The following is a 17,414-nucleotide window of genomic DNA, read 5'->3' as shown; positions in this document are numbered from 1 at the left end:
GCACCGCCTCCACACACTCACATGCAGCAGCCCCAGGAGCCTCAACTCTGTGCTCTGCACTGTTGGCCTCCAGGCTCTCCTGCTGCCTCCAAGGATGGGCTTCTCGGAGCTCTGGGTCAGAGCCGGGTGTGCTGAGCTCCGTGGCAGCCTGAGACTGGGCCCCAGAGTGTGTGTTTCGTGGTGTCTGTGCAGCAGGCCTTGCCTGCTTCCTCTTCTTCGCCAGTTTGGCTGAGCCCTCCATGGCCACGCTCACCTGGAGCCTGTACTGGGCTTTCTGGGCAGGGGTCTGGTGCTCTGAACCCTCCCTCAGGGTGGTGGTAGGGGTGTTCCCCTCAGGGCCACTTCGGGTGGGATGCTCTACAATGACAGTGACCATCAGCATCACTCCTTCGATATTTCTGAGCTGTGCCTGGCCAGGATGGCTGCTGCCTCTGCCCATCTGCCCTTCTGCTCCCAGAAAGCGCAGAGACGAGGGTCTGCTCAGATACGCAATCGGGAGGACAGAGATACCCCTGAGGGAGTGAGGTCAGCCTGAGCAGCCAGCTCTGCCCGGATGCTTCCCATGCCACCAGCCTGCTCTCCCCTGTGGTGTGGACAAAAGCGACCCACGAGCTCCTGACCAATATGCGGCTGGGCTTGCTTAAGGCAGACACACCCCGAGAAACCCCCATCAACACACAGGCAAAGGCCTCAGGCTTCCCCAGGTGGGACTGGAGAGGGGGCCGGACCCGGCCTGGGCCTCCCTGTTACCTTTCTGTGCCTTAGGGCAAAGGGCCAGAGGCCTCTCCGGGGTCCCTGAGCCAGCGTCATCCACGTTCCCACATTCTCTGCCTGTGAGATCGCCTGAGGCCCAGGCTTCTGGACAGGGGCAAACAACAGGACATCTTGAAAGCAAGTGATCTGGCTGGGGACTCCTCTCCACTGAGGAGGCCTGGATACCAGGGTTGCCGGTTCTGTTGGGTTCTATTGCCAGGAAGTGACATCATTTCCTGGTTCATGGCCGAGGTCACTTCCACAAAGCTCCCCAAGGGAACCTCTGGGTTTCTGGCTGTTTTCCCAAGCCCTTAGGCCAGGTGCAGGCACAGTGACACACACAGCCCACCCCACAGCATTGGGGAGAACTGGGTGCAGCCATGGCCTGAGCTCTGAGGACACAGCTGCTTTCAGCCCAGGCTCCTTCTCAGAAGTGAAGTGGCCCTGGGCAAGGCATGTGCCCTGCAGGTTTTCCCCACTCTCTCCATCTGCAGAGTGGGGGTCACTCTCCCATTTCCTGCCTAGGTCTGTCAGCCTACGAACAGCTCCAGTTCCTGTTCAAACATTGGGCCGCTATCACATGGAGTTTGGACACTGAGATTTCCCAAAGGATGGATTCCACACAGGGCTGACCTAGCACAGAATGGGGCAGAATCAGGCCTGGATGGACTTTGGGAACTGGGAAAAGGGAGTCCCCTTTCTGCCTATTTCTTGACCCCTGCATTTGGAAGACCTGAAAGTCATATTCAGACATCACCCCCTCTGATATCAACCTTCCCCATCCTCCTCAATTGCCCCACTCGGCCTCGAAGGCTGGGGGAGTCTGCCCCAACAGTGGCTCCCCGCATCCTTGTCCTTGAGTCTCATCATCTTGAGTCATTTTCCCCCTTGGGGGAAAAGCACAGTCATTGTTTCCAACCACAAGAGAGATTCATGCAAATTCTATGAAATCGAATCATTTCCTCTCTCCATTGTTCAGTCTCTCTCCCTCGTTCCCTCTCTTTCTTGACCTTTCCAAATTCAGTCTGTCTCTTCCTCTCTGTTTCTCTCCTCTGGATGCTCGCACGCATGTGAATGCATGGACGCATGTATGTTGTTGAACTTGTTTGAGGCTTTAGGGTTTCGTGTCGAGTGAGTTAAAGGTTTGTTGCTGGATTTGGTGTTAGGGGAAGGGATAGGTCTGGGGTTTGTTCTGGGAGACGCGTAGGAACCCCTTCTCCGATATTCTGCTTGCTAATATTCTTTTTTGTTCAGTTTGTTATCATTTTGATTTGTGAATGCTCAGCTTTTCTGATGCAAATCTGTTCAAGTGGATGGAAGCCCATGGGTGTCCTTTGGTTTACTGTTTCCTTGACTTGAAGGGACCCAATTTACTTCCCCCCCCACACACACACATGTTGAGAAGTCCATGACATGAAGGAGCCTATGGCCCGTGTTTATTTCCAGGAGTTTCATCACTTCAGGCTTTGCGTTGATGTGTTTCACTGAATCTGACGTGTTCTGAGACCAAAAGCCCATGTGATTGTTCAGATGGAACCATCTCCAATTCCCACGGCCTTTCATTGCAGAGGATCTTGTTCTCATTCGTATCACCTCCCCTCCTTTGGCGTCAAGGAATTGACCGTAGAAACTTGGGTTTATGTCTGGACCCTCAATTCCATTCCATGGATCTGGTTCTGCATGTTTGATTTCTTCCCTGTACCATGCTGTCCTGAGGATCCTAGTTTGATAGTCTAATTGGCTATCAAGCAGCCGGCTATGTCCATTTCAGGGCTTTGTGGCAGATTGCATTGACTCTTTTGACTCCTTTGTGTTTCCATAGACATTTTGGAATTCGTTGGTTATAATGCCCTGAGAACAGCCGTTGGTTTTTTTTTTTTTTAATTTTTATTGGAGGCTAATTATTTTACAATATTATATTGGTTGGTTTTGCCATACATTGACATGAATCTGCCTCGGGTGTACATGAGGTCCCTCTCCCGAACCCCCCTCCCACCTCCCTCCTTCCTTTATTTTCCCTCTGGGTCATACCAGCCCTGAACATCCTGTAACATGCCTTGACACTGAACTGGTGATTCGTTTCACATATGATAATATATATGTTTCAATGCCATTCTCCCAAACCATCCCATCCTCACACTCTCCCACAGAATCCCTACGACTGTTTTATACATCTGTTTCTCTTTTGCTGTCTCGTATACGGGGTTATCATTTGCATCTTTCTAAATTCCATATATATGCGTTAGTATATTGTATTGGTGTTTTTCTTTCTGGCTTACTTCACTCTGTATAATAGGCTCCAATTTCATCCACCTCATTAGAACTGATTCAAATGCATTCTTTTTAACAGCTGAGTAATACTCCATTGTGTATATGTACCAAAGCTTTATTATCCATTCGTCTGCAGATGGACATGTAGGTTGCTTCCATGTCCTGGCTATTGTAAACAGTGCTGCGATGAACATTGGAGTACACGTGTCTCTTTCAATTCTGGTTTCTTCGGTGTGTATGCCCAGGAGTGTGATTGCTGGATCATATGGCATTTCTATTTCCAGTTTTTTGAGGAATCTCCACACTGTTCTCCATAGTGGCTGTACTAGTTTGCATTCCCAACAACAGTGTAAGAAGGTTCCTTTTTTCCCACAACCTCTCTAGCATTTATTGCATGTAGACTTTTGGATAGCAGCCATTCTGACTGGTGTGAAATGGCATCTCATTGTGGTTTTGATTTGCATTTCTCTGATTATGAGAGATGTTGAGCATTTTTTCATGTGTTTGTTAGCCATCTTTATGAATTCTTTAGAGAAATGTCTGTTTAGTTCTTTGGCCCATTTTTTGATTGGCTCATTTATTTTTCTGGAATTGAGCTGCAGGAGCTGCTTGTATATTTTGGAGATTAATCCTTTATCAGTTGTTTCATTTGCTATTATTTTCCCCCATTGTGAAGGCTGTCTTTTCACCTTGCTTATAGTTTCCTTTGCTGTGCAGAAGCTTTTGATTTTAATTAGGTCCCATTTGTTTATTTTTACTTTTATTTCCAATATTCTGGGAGGTGGGTCTTGGAGGATCCTTCGGTGATTTATGTCAGAGAGTGTTTCACCTACATTCTCCTCTAGGAGTTTTATAGTTTTTGGTTTTACGTTTATCTCTCTGGTCTATTTTGAGTTTATTTTGGTATATGGTGTTAGGAAGTATTCTAGTTTTATTCTTTTACAAGTGGCTGACCAGTTTTCCCAGAACCACTTGATAAAGAGACTGTCTTTTCTCCATTTTATATTCTTGCCTCCTTCGTCAAAGATAAGGTATCCATAGGTGCGTGGATTTATCGCTGGGCTTTCTATTTTGTTCCATTGATCTATGTTTCTGTATTTATGCCCGTACCATACTGTCTTGATGACTGTGGCTTTGTAGTAGAGCCTGAAGTCCAGCAGGCTAATTCACCCAGTTACATTTTTCTTCCTCAAGATTGCTTTGGCTATTCGAGGTTTTTTGTATTTCCATCAAAATTGTGAGATTATTTGTTCTAGTTCTATGAAAAATATCGTTGGTAGCTTGACAGGGATTGCCTTGAATGTTTAAGTTACTTTAGATATTATACTCATTTTAACAATATTTATTCTTCCAATACATGAACATGGTATATTTCTCCATCTATTAGTGTGCTCTTTGATTATGTTCACTAGTGTTTTATACTTTTCTGTGTACAAGTCTTTTGTTTCTTTAGGTAAATACATTCTTAAGTATTTAAATCTTTTCGTTGCAACAGAGAATGGAATAGTTTCCTTAATTTCTCATTCTATTTTCTCATTATTAGTGTAAAGGAATGCAAGTGATTTCTGTGTGTTGACTTTATATCCTGCAACTTTACTGTATTCATTGATTAGCTCTAGTAGTTTTCTGGTAGATTCTTTAGGGTTTTCTGTGTAGAGGATCACATCATCAGTGAACAGTGAAAATTTTACTTCTTCTTTTCCAATTTGTATTCCTTTTATGTCTTTTTCTACTCTGATTGCTGTAGGCAAAACTTCCAGAACTATGTTGAATAGTAGTGGTGCAAATGGGCACCCTTGTCTTATTCCTGACATTAGGGGAAATGCTTTCAGTTTTTCACCATTGAAGATAACGTTTGCTGTGGGTTTGTCATATATAGCTTTTATTATATTGAGATATGTCCCTTCTATTCCCACTTTTTGGAGGGTTTTTATCATAAACGGATGCTGTATTTTGTCAAAGGCTTTCTCTGCATCTATTGAGATAATCATATGATTTTTAGTTTTCAGTTTGTTAATGTGGTGTATTACGTTGATTGATTTGTGGATATTGAAGAATCCTTGCATTCCTGGGATAAGCCCATTTGGTCATGATGTATGATCTTCTGAATGTGTTGTTGGATTCTGATTGCTAGAATTTTGTTAAGGATTTTTGCATCTATGTTCATCAGTGATATTGGCCTATAGTTTTCTTTTTTTGTCGGATCTTTACGAGGTTTTGGGATTAGGGTGATGGTGGACTCATAGAATGAGTTTGGAAGTTTCCCTTCCTCAGCAATTTTCTGGAAGAGTTTGAGTAGAAAAGGTGTTAGCTCTTCTCTAAATTTTTGGTAGAACTCAGCCGTGAAGTCGTCTGGACCAGGGCTTTTGTTTGCTGGAAGACTATTTATTATAGCCTCTAGTTACGAGCTTGTGATGGCTCTGTTCAGATTTTCTATTCCTTCCTGGTTCAGTTTTGTAAAGTTGTACTTTTCATGGAATTTGTCAATTTCTTCCAGGTTATTCATTTTATTGCCATATAATTGCTGATAGTATTCTCTAGTAATCCTTTGTATTTGTGTAGCCATTGGTATTTTGAGAGGAATAGCGTGCGACCTCTGGACTGCCCCAAGTTGGGGGTTGGGGGGAGGGGGAAGTGACATTTTCTTACCAGGAGAAATTCTTCTGATACTGGAGCAGAGTTTATTTTCCATTGGATTGGTGGGCTTCACCTTCTTTCATCCATCTCTTGCAGTTCTCTTAGAAGAGGGGCTTCCCTCCTGGGTTAGATGGACCTCTAGCTATTGCCTTTCAGGAAATATCACTGTCGATGGGGTTGATACTTGCCGTCTCCTTCTAAGCATTTGCTGTTAGTATTAGAAATGCCAACGGTTTCTCTTCCCCTTCCTCACTGTCCATCTCTCTGAGCCTCCAGGTTGAACAGGCCCAGTCAGGGTCCCACGGCTATTGGGGAGTGCAGTTAGACCGTGTTTCTCAGGCCTTCATTGTTGGGCATCATTCGGTATACTCTCCATGTCCCTTCCTTCGCCTGGTTTCCCTGCAGACCTCTCCTTCAAGCTTGTGTTCATGTCGTTTGTGTATTAGGAGCCAAATTCTGCCTATGTTCCGTGTATGCAAACAGTTGTCTTCCCGCTTGGGATATGTTGTTTGTGTTTTTCAGATGGTCTTTCCCAGAGCCCAAATCTTGGATTTGACAAAGTTCACTGTGTTCCCTGGTTACTCTTTGTGTAGTGCCTTTTGGTATTGTGTGTGAAAACTCAGAGCTCATGTCTAATGTCTGCTCCATTTCCTTCTGGATTTGTGAACCATTTTGCATGGAACGTATGTCTAGGAATCATTTGAAGTGCATTTGTTGAGAGGTGTTAATTTTCCATGGGCATGCATGTCATCCCCTCTGGTTTCCAATGTGTCACTCCTAAACTCTTTTGGAGACCTTCTCGGAAAGATGGGTGTTTTTCAGCTTGCATTTCCACTGTTGAATGGATTCAGCAGCTCTAGAAGCAAGGACACTTTGTCCAGTGAAAGGGGGAGTCAGGTGCAGCCTCCCTTTCAGCACCGATCCCCAAGTCTGGTTGAGAGGGCTCTGATCTTCCATCATTGAGCCAGAAGGCACAGGCATCCTTGTGTGCCCTTGGACGTGTGAGCGGCTTAAGGGAGTTTCGTCTGCGCAGGCACCAAGCAAGCCTGCAGGTTTGGACCACCAGAGGTGAGCATCTCAGAAGACAGGATCAACCGTGCAAGAAGTGGAATGGGATCCACCTTGAGGGTGGGCACTGATCGCCAAGAGATGTTCCAGTGGGACTTTGATGGGTCCAGCACATTCTTCTGGCAGAGAGCGAGACTGATGTCTATGGGCTCTGCTGGCCCTCCATTCCCTCTTGTGGTCCCGAAGGCTGGTTGACACCAACCTGAGCACCTAGCTCTGAGATTATGAGAACCGCCACCTGCACTGTGTTTCCCTTTGCCCGCGTGTCCATACGAAGCATCAGGCCATCTCTGAGCTACACTAGCCATGTGCATTGCCTCACATTGGACTTGCACATGTTTCTTCTGTTTCTTTCCCGATCACTGATTTTCTCGAGCATGTGGGGGCTACAAGGATGGTGGATCTGGCCTTGTGTTCTGTGGAACACTTCTCCCTTTGTTGGTTTGGGTTTATCATTCCATTTCTCCTGCCTGGTTTATTGTTGTGAGTTTGTTTGTGCCAGCGGAAGAACTCAACATTTCCCTTGTGCCTGAGGTGTCCCACTTACAACAGCATTGCCTACCTGGATATTTTGAGCACATTTGCCGAGAGGGCTTTTTTTGGCAGATAACATCTTGAAAAGATATACATGGTCCTTTCAGATACCCAAAGGCTACGTCCAATGACATAGGGACCAGAATTCTCCAGTTTGGTCTTCCAATATGTGGGGAGTCAGAACAATCCACTGAGAAGGGAAAAACTACCGACTCCAGGATTCTGACCTAGAGAATTGCATGGATTGTAGAATTCATGGGGATGCCAAGACTCTAACAATGCCGAGAGACTATAACTTTCGCCATCAGTCAGAGCAAAATCCAGTTTCCTTTTATTTCAGTGATTGGCATTGATTGGGGACCTCGAAAGGATGGGAAGAAATGCAGAGAGAAGTAGGCTCAATGTTGTCAGGTGGGGAGAGAAGAATGGGGAGTGCTTGCCATGAATCCAGGCTTTGCTGGGAACTGGGGGGGATAGAATGAGGGTGTCCAAATGTTGACAGTGGTGATGTTTACACAGCATTGTTAAGGCCTCCATATTCCCAAATGGCATCAAGGAAGGAAAATTTATTGACACACAGTTGCATGCAAAATATGCAGAAAACCATAAAAGACATAAAAGATGAAAAGAAAGATGCCTAGGAGCCTGATGAAAATCAGCCCAGGGGAATGAAAGTCAATCTCCCCTGGGTGGGGAGCGAGTGGACGGCTGCAATGGACAACACGCAAGGATGGAGCCTGCAGAGTCAATCGCGTCCCTGGACGAGGTTTTTGATGGAAGGGCTCTGGGTCTCTGTCCAGAGCATGGGCCTGTTCTCCCTGCAGGGGTGGGACAGGCATGTTGGGCGTCTGAGTTGTTGGCAGGAGACACGCCAGGCTGCCCCTCTGCAGGCGTTCACTCAGACCCTGACTCGGGTTCTGCCGCCAAAGCCCGAGCAGGTGTAAGTTCACGTGGAGGTGGAGTTTCTGGAAAACGGGGTGGGACATCGGAGCCTGGGGCTCTGGTTCATGCAGGCACAGAATTCGGATGTGCTGATGGTGCTAGCCAGTACCCGGCTCGCCCCATCTCTTTGGGAGGGGACGTCTCAGGTCTCAATCTCCCCTCAGTGGATCCCTGGGTGCTGCACCTGGAGCTCCAACCTCTGTAGGGACTCGTTTTGGATGTGGAGGCTGGCTGAGTTTGACGGTCAGAGCTAGAGCTGGTGGAGAAGAAGAGTTTGCCACAGGACAGCCTTGCCATGTGTCTAAGTGGGTACGAAAGCTTCCTAGAGATTCTATAAGAAGGCCTAGCATCGGCGTCTTCTCTGCAGTCTCCAAAATGTGTGGTGTGAAGCCAGCCATTGGTCCCGGACCAGCCCCAGCTCTGGGGGACACCTCCCTGTGTGGCTCAGCACTACTTCCCCACACTCACAAGCAGCAGCCACAAACGCCTCATCTATTTGCTCTGCCCTCCTGGGTTCTAGGTCCTAATGCTACCTCGAAGGCAGGACTTCTCAGAGCTCTGGGTCAGGGCAGGCTCTGCTGAGTTCCGTGGCAGCCTGAGACTGGGCCCCGGGGTGCGTGCTGGGTGGTGTCTGTGTAGCAGGCCTGGCCTGCTCCGTCTTCATTTCCAGTTGGGCTGAACCCTCCACGCTCACCTGGAGCCTGGACTGGGCCTCCCGGGCAGGGGGCTGGTGCTCTGAGCCTTCCCTCTTGGAGGTGGGTGGGGTGTGCCCCTCAGGGGCACCTCGGGTGGGATCCTCTGCAATGATAGAGACCATCAGCCAGCCCTGCTTTGATATTTGTGAGCTGAGACTGGCCAGTATGCCTGCTGCTTCTGCCCGTTAGCCCTTCTGCTCCCAGAAGGAGCAGCGACAAAGATATGTTGAGATACCCCCCCAGGAGGACGGATACACACCCGAGGGCGTGAGGTCAGCCTAGTCCACCAGCTCTGAATGGACGCTCCCCATGACAGGCAGCCTGCTCTCCGCTGGGGTGTGGACACAAGCAGTCAAAGGGCTCCGAACCCACATGCAGCTGGGCTTGCTTGAGTCAGACACACGCCGAGAAAACCCCTACCATACACTGGGAAAGGCCTCAGGCTTCCCCAGGTGGGATGGGAGAGGTGGCAGGACCCTGTATGCATACACTGAGCTTAGGCAGGATTTGGCTGTTAACACACAAATGACATGAACACAAAGGAGCCTGAAGGAGAGGTCTGAAGGGACACCAGGTGAAGAAAGGGACGCCAAAGGCGAAGAGAGTATACCAAATGATGCCCAGAACTGAGGGTCTGATCCACAGGGTCTAGGTGCACTCCCCGAGGCCTGTGGGACCCTGGACTAGGCCTGTTCTACCTGGAGGCTCAGAGAGATGGACAGTGAGGAAGGGGAAGAGAAATATTTGGCATTTCTAACACTCACAGCAAACGCTTAGAAGACAGCAATTATCAACCCCACCGACAGTTACATTCCCTGAAAGGCAATAGTTAGGAGTCCATCTAAACCAGGAGGGGAGCCCCTCTTCTCTGAGAGCTGCAACAGATGGATAAAAGAAGGTGAATCCCACAAATCCAATGGAAAATCGCTGTGCTCAAGGATCAGAAGAATTCCTCCTGTTAAGATGATATCAATTTCCCCTCCCCCGGACCCCCACTGTGGGGCAATACAGAGGATCCACTCTATTTCTCTCAAAATACCAACGGCTTTTCTCAGGGCATTATAACCAAAGAATCCAAAATGTCTATGGAAACACAAAGGAGTCAAAAGAGTCAATGCAATCTGCCGTAGAGCTCTGAAATGGACATAGCAGGCTGCCTGATACCCAATTAAACTCTCAGACAAGGATCATCAGGACAGCATAGTACTGGGAAGTAATCAAACACACAGAACCAGATCCATGGAATGAATTTTAGGTTCCAGACGTAAACCCAAGCTTCTACGGTCAATTCCACGACGCCAAAGGAGGGGAGGTGATATGAATGGGAAAAAGAACCTCTGCAAGGAAAGGCCGTGGGAATTGGAGATGGTTCCATCTGAACAATCATATTGGCTTTTGGTCTCATAACACGTCAGATTCAGTGAAACACATCAATGCAATGCCTGAAGTGATGAAACTCTTGGAAATAAGCACGGGCCATAGGCGCCTTAATGTCAGGGACTTCTCAACATGTGTGTGGGGGTGGAAGAAAATTGGATTTCTTGAAGTCAAGGAAACAGTAAACCAAAGGGCACCCACCAGCTCCCATCCACTTGAACAGCTTTGCTACAGAAAAGCTAAGAATTTGCTAATCAAAATGGTAACAAACTGAACAAAAACGAATATTAGCAAGCAGAATATCGGAGAAGGGGTTCCTACGTAAAAGAGACTGAGAACTCACACCGCTAAGTCTCCCAGAACAAACCCCAGACCTATCCCTTCCCCTAACCTCAAATCCATCCCCAAACCTTTACCTCACTGGAAAGGAAACCTTGAAGCCTCACTCTAGGTCAACAATATACATGCTTACATTCATTCACAGGCATGCGAGCATCCACAGCAGAGACACAGAAAGGAAGAGACAGACTGAATTTGGAAAGTTCAAGAAAGACAGAAGGAGGGAGAGAGACTGAACAATGGAGAGAGGAAATGAGTCGATTCCACAAAATTTGCATGAATCTCTCTTGAGTTTTGAAACATGGACAATGCCTATTCCCCCTGCAAAGGGGAAAATGACCCAAGTTGATGAGGCTCAAATACAAGGATGCGGGGAGCCACTTTTGCGGCAGCCTCCCCCACCCCTCGAAGATGAGTGGGACACTTGAGCAGGAGGATGAAAGTTGATATCAGAGGGAGCGATGGCTGAATGTGACCTTCCGGTCCTCCCAATGAGGGGGTCAAGAAATAGGCAGAAAGGGGACTGCCTTTTCCCAGGTCCCAGAGCCCATCCAGGCCTGATTCTGCCCCATTCTGTGCTAGGTCAGCCCTGTGTGAAATCTGTCCTTTGGGAAGTCTCAGTGTCCAAGCTCCATGTGATAGAGGCCCAAAGTATGAACAGGAACTGGAGTTGTTCGTAGGCTGACAAACCTAGGCAGCAGATGGGAGAGTGTTCCCCACTCTGAAGATCAAGAGACTGGGTTACCCTGCGGAGCACATGCCTTGCCCAGGGCCACATCATTTCTGAGAAGAAGGATCCTGGGATGAAAACATCTGTGTCCTCAGAGCTCAGGCCCTGGCTGCACCCAGGTCTCCCCAATGCTGTGGGGTCGGCTGTGTGGTTTCACTGTGCCTGCATGTGGTCTAAGGACGTGGGGGAACAGCCAGAAACCCAGAGGTTCCCTTGGGGAGCTTTGTGGAAGGGACCTCGGCCACGAACCAGGAAATGATGTCACTTCCTGGCAACAGAACCCAACAGAACCCACAAACCGGGTACCAGTCCTCCCCAGCAGAGAGGAGCCCCCAGCCAGATGGTTTGCTGTCAAGATGTTCTGCTGCTTGCCCATGCCCAGAAGATGCCGGGACCTCAGGCGAGCTCACAGGCAGACTGTGTGGGCACGCGGTTGACACTGGCTCAGCACTGCCCCCCTCCACGAGAGTCCTCTGGCCCTTTGCCCGAAGGAACAGAAAGGTAACATGGGAGCCCCAGGCCAGGTCCGGCCACCTCTCCTGTCCCACCCGTGGAAGCCTGAGGCCTTTCGCTGTGTGTGGATGAGGGTTTTTCGGGGTATGTCTGCCTCAAGCAAGCCCAATCGCATGTGGGTCAGGAGACCATGGGTCGCTTGTGTCCACACCCCAGGGGAGAGAAGGCTGGGTGGCATGAGGAGTGTCCAGGCAGAGCCGCGTGCCCAGGCTGACCTCACACCCTCAGGGGTGTCTCTGTCCTCCCGGGTGGGTAGCTGAGCAGATTTTTTCTTTGCTATTTCTGTGAGCAGAAGGGCAGACAGGCAGAGGCAGCAGCCATCCTCGCCAGCCTCAGCCCAGAAATATCGAAGCAGGGCTGGCTGATGGTCACTATCATTGCAGAGCGTCCCACCCGAGTTGGCCCCTGAGGGGCACACCCCATCCACCTCCCAGAAGGAGGGCTCAGAGCACTATCCCGCTGACCGGGAGGCCCAGTGCAGGCTCCAAGTGAGCGTGGCCAAGGAGGGCTCAGCCCAACTGAAGATGAAGACGGAGCGGGCAAGGCCTCCTACCCAGACACCACCCAGCATGCACCCCGGGGCCCAGTCTCAGGCTGCCACAGAGCTCCGCAGAGCCGGCCCTGACCCAGAGCTCTGAGAAGCCCTGCACCTGAGGTAGCAGGAGGACCTGAAACCCAGAATGGCATAGCACAGACATGAGGCGGCTGGGACTGCTGAACATGAGTGTAGGGATTCAGTGCTGAGCCACACTGGTAGGAGTCCCCCAGAGCTGGGGCTGGGCCTGGACCAAAGGCTAGCCTCACACCACCCATCTTGGAGACTGCAGAGAAGACTCCGATGCTGGGCCTTCTTAGCGAATCTCTAGGAATCTGTCGTGCCCACTTAGGCACATGGCAAGTCTGTCCTGTGGCAAACTTTTCTTCTCCCCCAGCTCTAGCTCCGGCCGTCAAACTCAGCGAGCCTCCACCTCCAACACCTGTCCCTACGGAGGTGGGAGCTCCAGGTGCAGGACCCAGGGATCCACTGAGGGGGGGTTCGAGACCTGAGACGTACCCTCCCAAAGACATGTGGCCAACCGGGTATTGGCAGGCACACTCAGCACATCGGATCTCTGTGCCTGCACGACCCACAGCCCCAGGACCCGATATCCCACCCCGTTTCCAGATCCTCCACCTCAACGTGCACTTACACCTACTCGAGCGTTGGTGGCAGAACCTGAGTCAAGGTCTGAGTGACCACCTGCACAAGGGCAGCCTGCCCTGGCTCCTGCCAAGGACTCAGACACCCACCATGACGGTCCCAACTCTGCAGGGAGAAAAGGCCCCTGCTCTGGACAGAAACCCAGAGCCCGTTCAGCAAACACCTCGTCCAGGGGCATGTTTGGCTCTGCAGGCTCCATCCCTGTGTGTTCCCTGTGGATGCCGTCCACTCCCTCCCCACCCAGGGGAGACTGACTTCCTTTCCCCTGAGCTGATTTTCATCAGGCTCCTAGGCATCTTTCTTCTCATCTTTTATGTCTTTTATGGCTTTCGGTATATTTTGCTCACAAGTGTGTGTCAATAAATTTTCCTTCCTTGATGCCATTTGGAAATATATAGGCCTTCACAATGCTGTGTAAGCATCACCATTGTCTACATTCGGACACCCTCACTCTATCCCCCCACCCACTTCCCAGCAAAGCCTGGATTCATGGCAAGCACTGCGCATTCCTCTCTCCCCCGCCTGACAACATTGAGTCTATTTCTTTCTGCATTTCTTCCCATCCTTTCGTGGTCCCCAATCAATGCAATCACTGAAATGAAAGGAAACTGGATTTTCCTGTGACTGAAGGTGAACGTTATAGTCTCTCAGTATTGTTAGAGTCTTGACATGCCCATGAATTCCACAGTGCATGGAATTCTCTAGGCCAGAATCCTGGAGTGGGTAGCTTTTCCCTTCTCTGGGGGATTGTTCTGAGTCCCCACATATTGGAAGACCAAACTGGAGAATTCTGGTTTCTATGTCATTTGAAGGAGCCTTTGGGTATATGAAAGGACAGTGTAGGTCCTTTGAAGATGTCATCTGCCCATCGAAGCCCTCTCGATAACTGCTCAGAATCTCCAGGTAGGCAGTGCTGTTGTAAGTGGGACACCTCAGACACAAGGAAATGCTGAGTTCTTCTGCCGGCTCAAACAAACTCACAACAATAAACAAGGCAGGAGAAATGGAAAGATAAATCCACACAAACAAAGGGAAAACTCTTCCTCAGAACACAAGGCCAGAAAAAGACCCACCATCCTTGTGGTCCCCACATGCTCGAGAAAATGTATGATCGGGAAGGAAACAGAAGAAACATATGCAGGTTCAATGAGAGGCAATGGACATGGCTAGTGTAGCTCAGCGACAGCCTGACGCTTTGCGTGGACATGCGGTCAAAAGGAAACACAGGGCAGGTGGCAGTGGTCATCATCTAGAGCTAGTTGCTCATCATGGTGACAATCAGCCTTCGGGACCACAAGAGGGAGTGGCCTAACAGAGCCCATAGACATCTCTCTTGCTATCTGGGAGAAGAGTGTGCCGGACCCATCAAAGTCCCACAGGAGCATCTCTTGGCGATCAGTGCCCACCCTCAAGGTGGATCCCACTCCACTTCTGGCACAGTGGCTCCTGTCTCCTGAGATGCTTACCTCTGGCGGTCCGAAGCCACAGGCCTGCTGGGCACCTGCCGAGACGAAACTCCCTTCAGCTGCTCACACAGCCAAGGGCACACAAGGATGCCAATGGCCCGTGGCTCACAGATGGAAGATCTGCCCCCTGACAATCCGACCTGGGTATTTGTGCTGAAAGGGAGGCCGCACCCGACTCCCTTCATTGGAGTCAGCACCCCTTCTGCTAGAGCTGCTGAATCCATTCAACTGTGAAAACGCAAGCTGAAAAACCCCCATCTTTCCGAGAAGTTCTCCTAAAAAGTTTAGGAGCAACGCATTTGGAACCCAGAGGGGATGACATGCATGTCCATGGAAACTTGACACCTCTCAACAAATGCACTTCAAATGATTCCTAGACATACGTTCCATGGAAAATGGTTCACAAAACCAGAAGGAAATGAAGCAGACATTAGACATGAGCTCTGTGTCTTCACACACAATACAGAAAGACACTACACAATGAGTAACCAGGGAACACAGTGAACTTGTCTCACCAAGAATTGGACTCTGGGAAAAATGGTCTGTAAAACGCAAATGACACGTCCCAAGCTGGGAGACAACTGTTTGCATACACAGACCTTAGGCAGATTTAGCTTCTAATACACAAGTGAGATGAACACAAAGGAGCCTGAGGGAGAGGTCTGAAGGGACACCAGGCGAAGGAAGGGACCTGGAGAGTACACCGAATGATGCCCAGCACTGAGCACCTGAGAAACATGATCTAACGACACTCCCTGAGTCCCTGCGGACCCTGGACTAGGCCTGTTCTACCTGGAGGCTCAGAGAGATGGACAGTGAGGAAGGGGAAGAGAAATCTTTGGCATTTCTAACATTCACAGCAAACGCTTAGAAGGAGAAGGCAAGGATAAACTCCACCGACAGTGACATTTCCTGAAAGGCAATAGCTTGGAGTCCATCTAACCCAGGAGGGAAGCCCCTCTTCTCAGAGAACTGCAAGAGATGGATGAAAGAAGGTGAAGCCCACCAATCCAATGGAAAATAAGCTGTGCTCCCGGATCAGAAGAATTCCTCCAGGTAAGATGATGTCACTTCCCCCTCCCCCCAACCCCCACCGTGGGGCAATCCACAGGTTGCATGCTATTTCTCTCAAAATACCAAAGGCTGTTCTCAGGGCATTATAACCAAAGAATTCCCAAATGTCTATGGAAACAGAAAGGAGTCAAAATAGTCAATGCAATCTGCCACAAAGCCCTGAAATGGACATAGCAGGCTGCCTGATAGCCAATTAGACTATCACACTAGGATCATCAGGACAGCATGGTACAAACATGAAGAACCAGATCCATGGAATGGAATTGAGGGTCCAGAAATAACCCCAAGCTTCTATAGTCACTTCATTGACGCCAAAGGAGGGGAGGCGATATGAATGGGAACAAGAGCCTCTGCAAAGAAAAGCTGTGGGTATTGGAGATGGTTGCATCTGAATAATCACATTGGCTTTTGGTCTCATAACACCTCAGATTCAGTGAAACACATCAACGCAAAGCCTGAAGTGATGAAACTACTGGAAATGAGCACGGGCCATAGGTTCCTTAATGTCAGGGACTTCACGACATGTGTGTGGTGGCGGAAGCAAAATTGCGTCTCTTCAAGTCAAGGAAACAGGAAACCAAACAACATCAACTAGCTTCCATCCACTTGAACAGCTTTGAAACAGAAAAGCTTAGCATTCACAAATCAAAAAGGTAACAAACTGAACACAAAGGAATATTTGCAAGCAGAATATAGAAGAAGGGTTTCCTAAGTAAAAAAGACAAGAACTCACACGACTAAGTCTCACAGAACAAACCCCAGACCTATCCCTTCCCCTAACCTCAACTCCATCCCCAAACCTTTACCTCACTGGAAAGGAAACCTTGAAGCCTCACTCTAGGTCAACAATATACATGCTTACATTCATTCACAGGCATGCAAGCATCCACAGCAGAGACACAGAAAGGAAGAGACAGACTGAATTTGGAAAGTTCAAGAAAGACAGAAGGAGGGAGAGAGACTGAACAATGGAGAGAGGAAATGAGTCGATTCCACAAAATTTGCATGAATCTCTCTTGAGTTTTGAAACATGGACAATGCCTATTCCCCCTGCAAAGGGGAAAATGACCCAAGTTGATGAGGCTCAAATACAAGGATGCGGGGAGCCACTTTTGCGGCAGCCTCCCCCACCCCTCGAAGATGAGTGGGACACTTGAGCAGGAGGATGAAAGTTGATATCAGAGGGAGCGATGGCTGAATGTGACCTTTCGGTCCTCCCAATGAGGGGGTCAAGAAATAGGCAGAAAGGGGACTGCCTTTTCCCAGGTCCCAGAGCCCATCCAGGCCTGATTCTGCCCCATTCTGTGCTAGGTCAGCCCTTGTTTGTGCCAGCGGAAGAACTCAGACTTTCCCTTATGCCTGCAGTTTCCCACTGAAACAGCACTGCCTACCTGGAGATTCTGAGCACATTTACCGAGAGGGCTTCGTTTGGCAGATGACTTCTTGAAAGGACCTACACGTTCCTTTCAGATACCCAAAGGTACTTCAAATGAAATAGAAACCAGAATAATCCAGTTTGGTCTTCCAACATATGGGGAGTCAGAACAATTGCCTGGAGAAGGGAAAAGCTACCCACTCCAGGATTCTGGCCTAGAGAATTCCATGGACTGTAGAATTCATGGGAATGCCAAGACTCGAACGATACTGAGAGACTATAACTTTCACCTTCAGTCAGACCAAAATAAAGTTTCCTCTCTTTTCAGTGATTGGCATTGATTGGGGACCCCGAAAGAAGGGAAGAAATGCAGAAAGAAATAGACTCAATGTTGTCAGGCGGGGGAGAGAGGAACGGGCAGTGCTTGCTATGAATCCAG

This window comes from Moschus berezovskii, chromosome 21 (assembly GCF_049115385.1).
Source record: "Moschus berezovskii isolate FMDL1 chromosome 21, NW_MosBer_1.0, whole genome shotgun sequence".
Lineage (NCBI taxonomy): Eukaryota > Metazoa > Chordata > Mammalia > Artiodactyla > Moschidae > Moschus > Moschus berezovskii.
Note: the sequence above shows the minus strand (reverse complement) of the source record.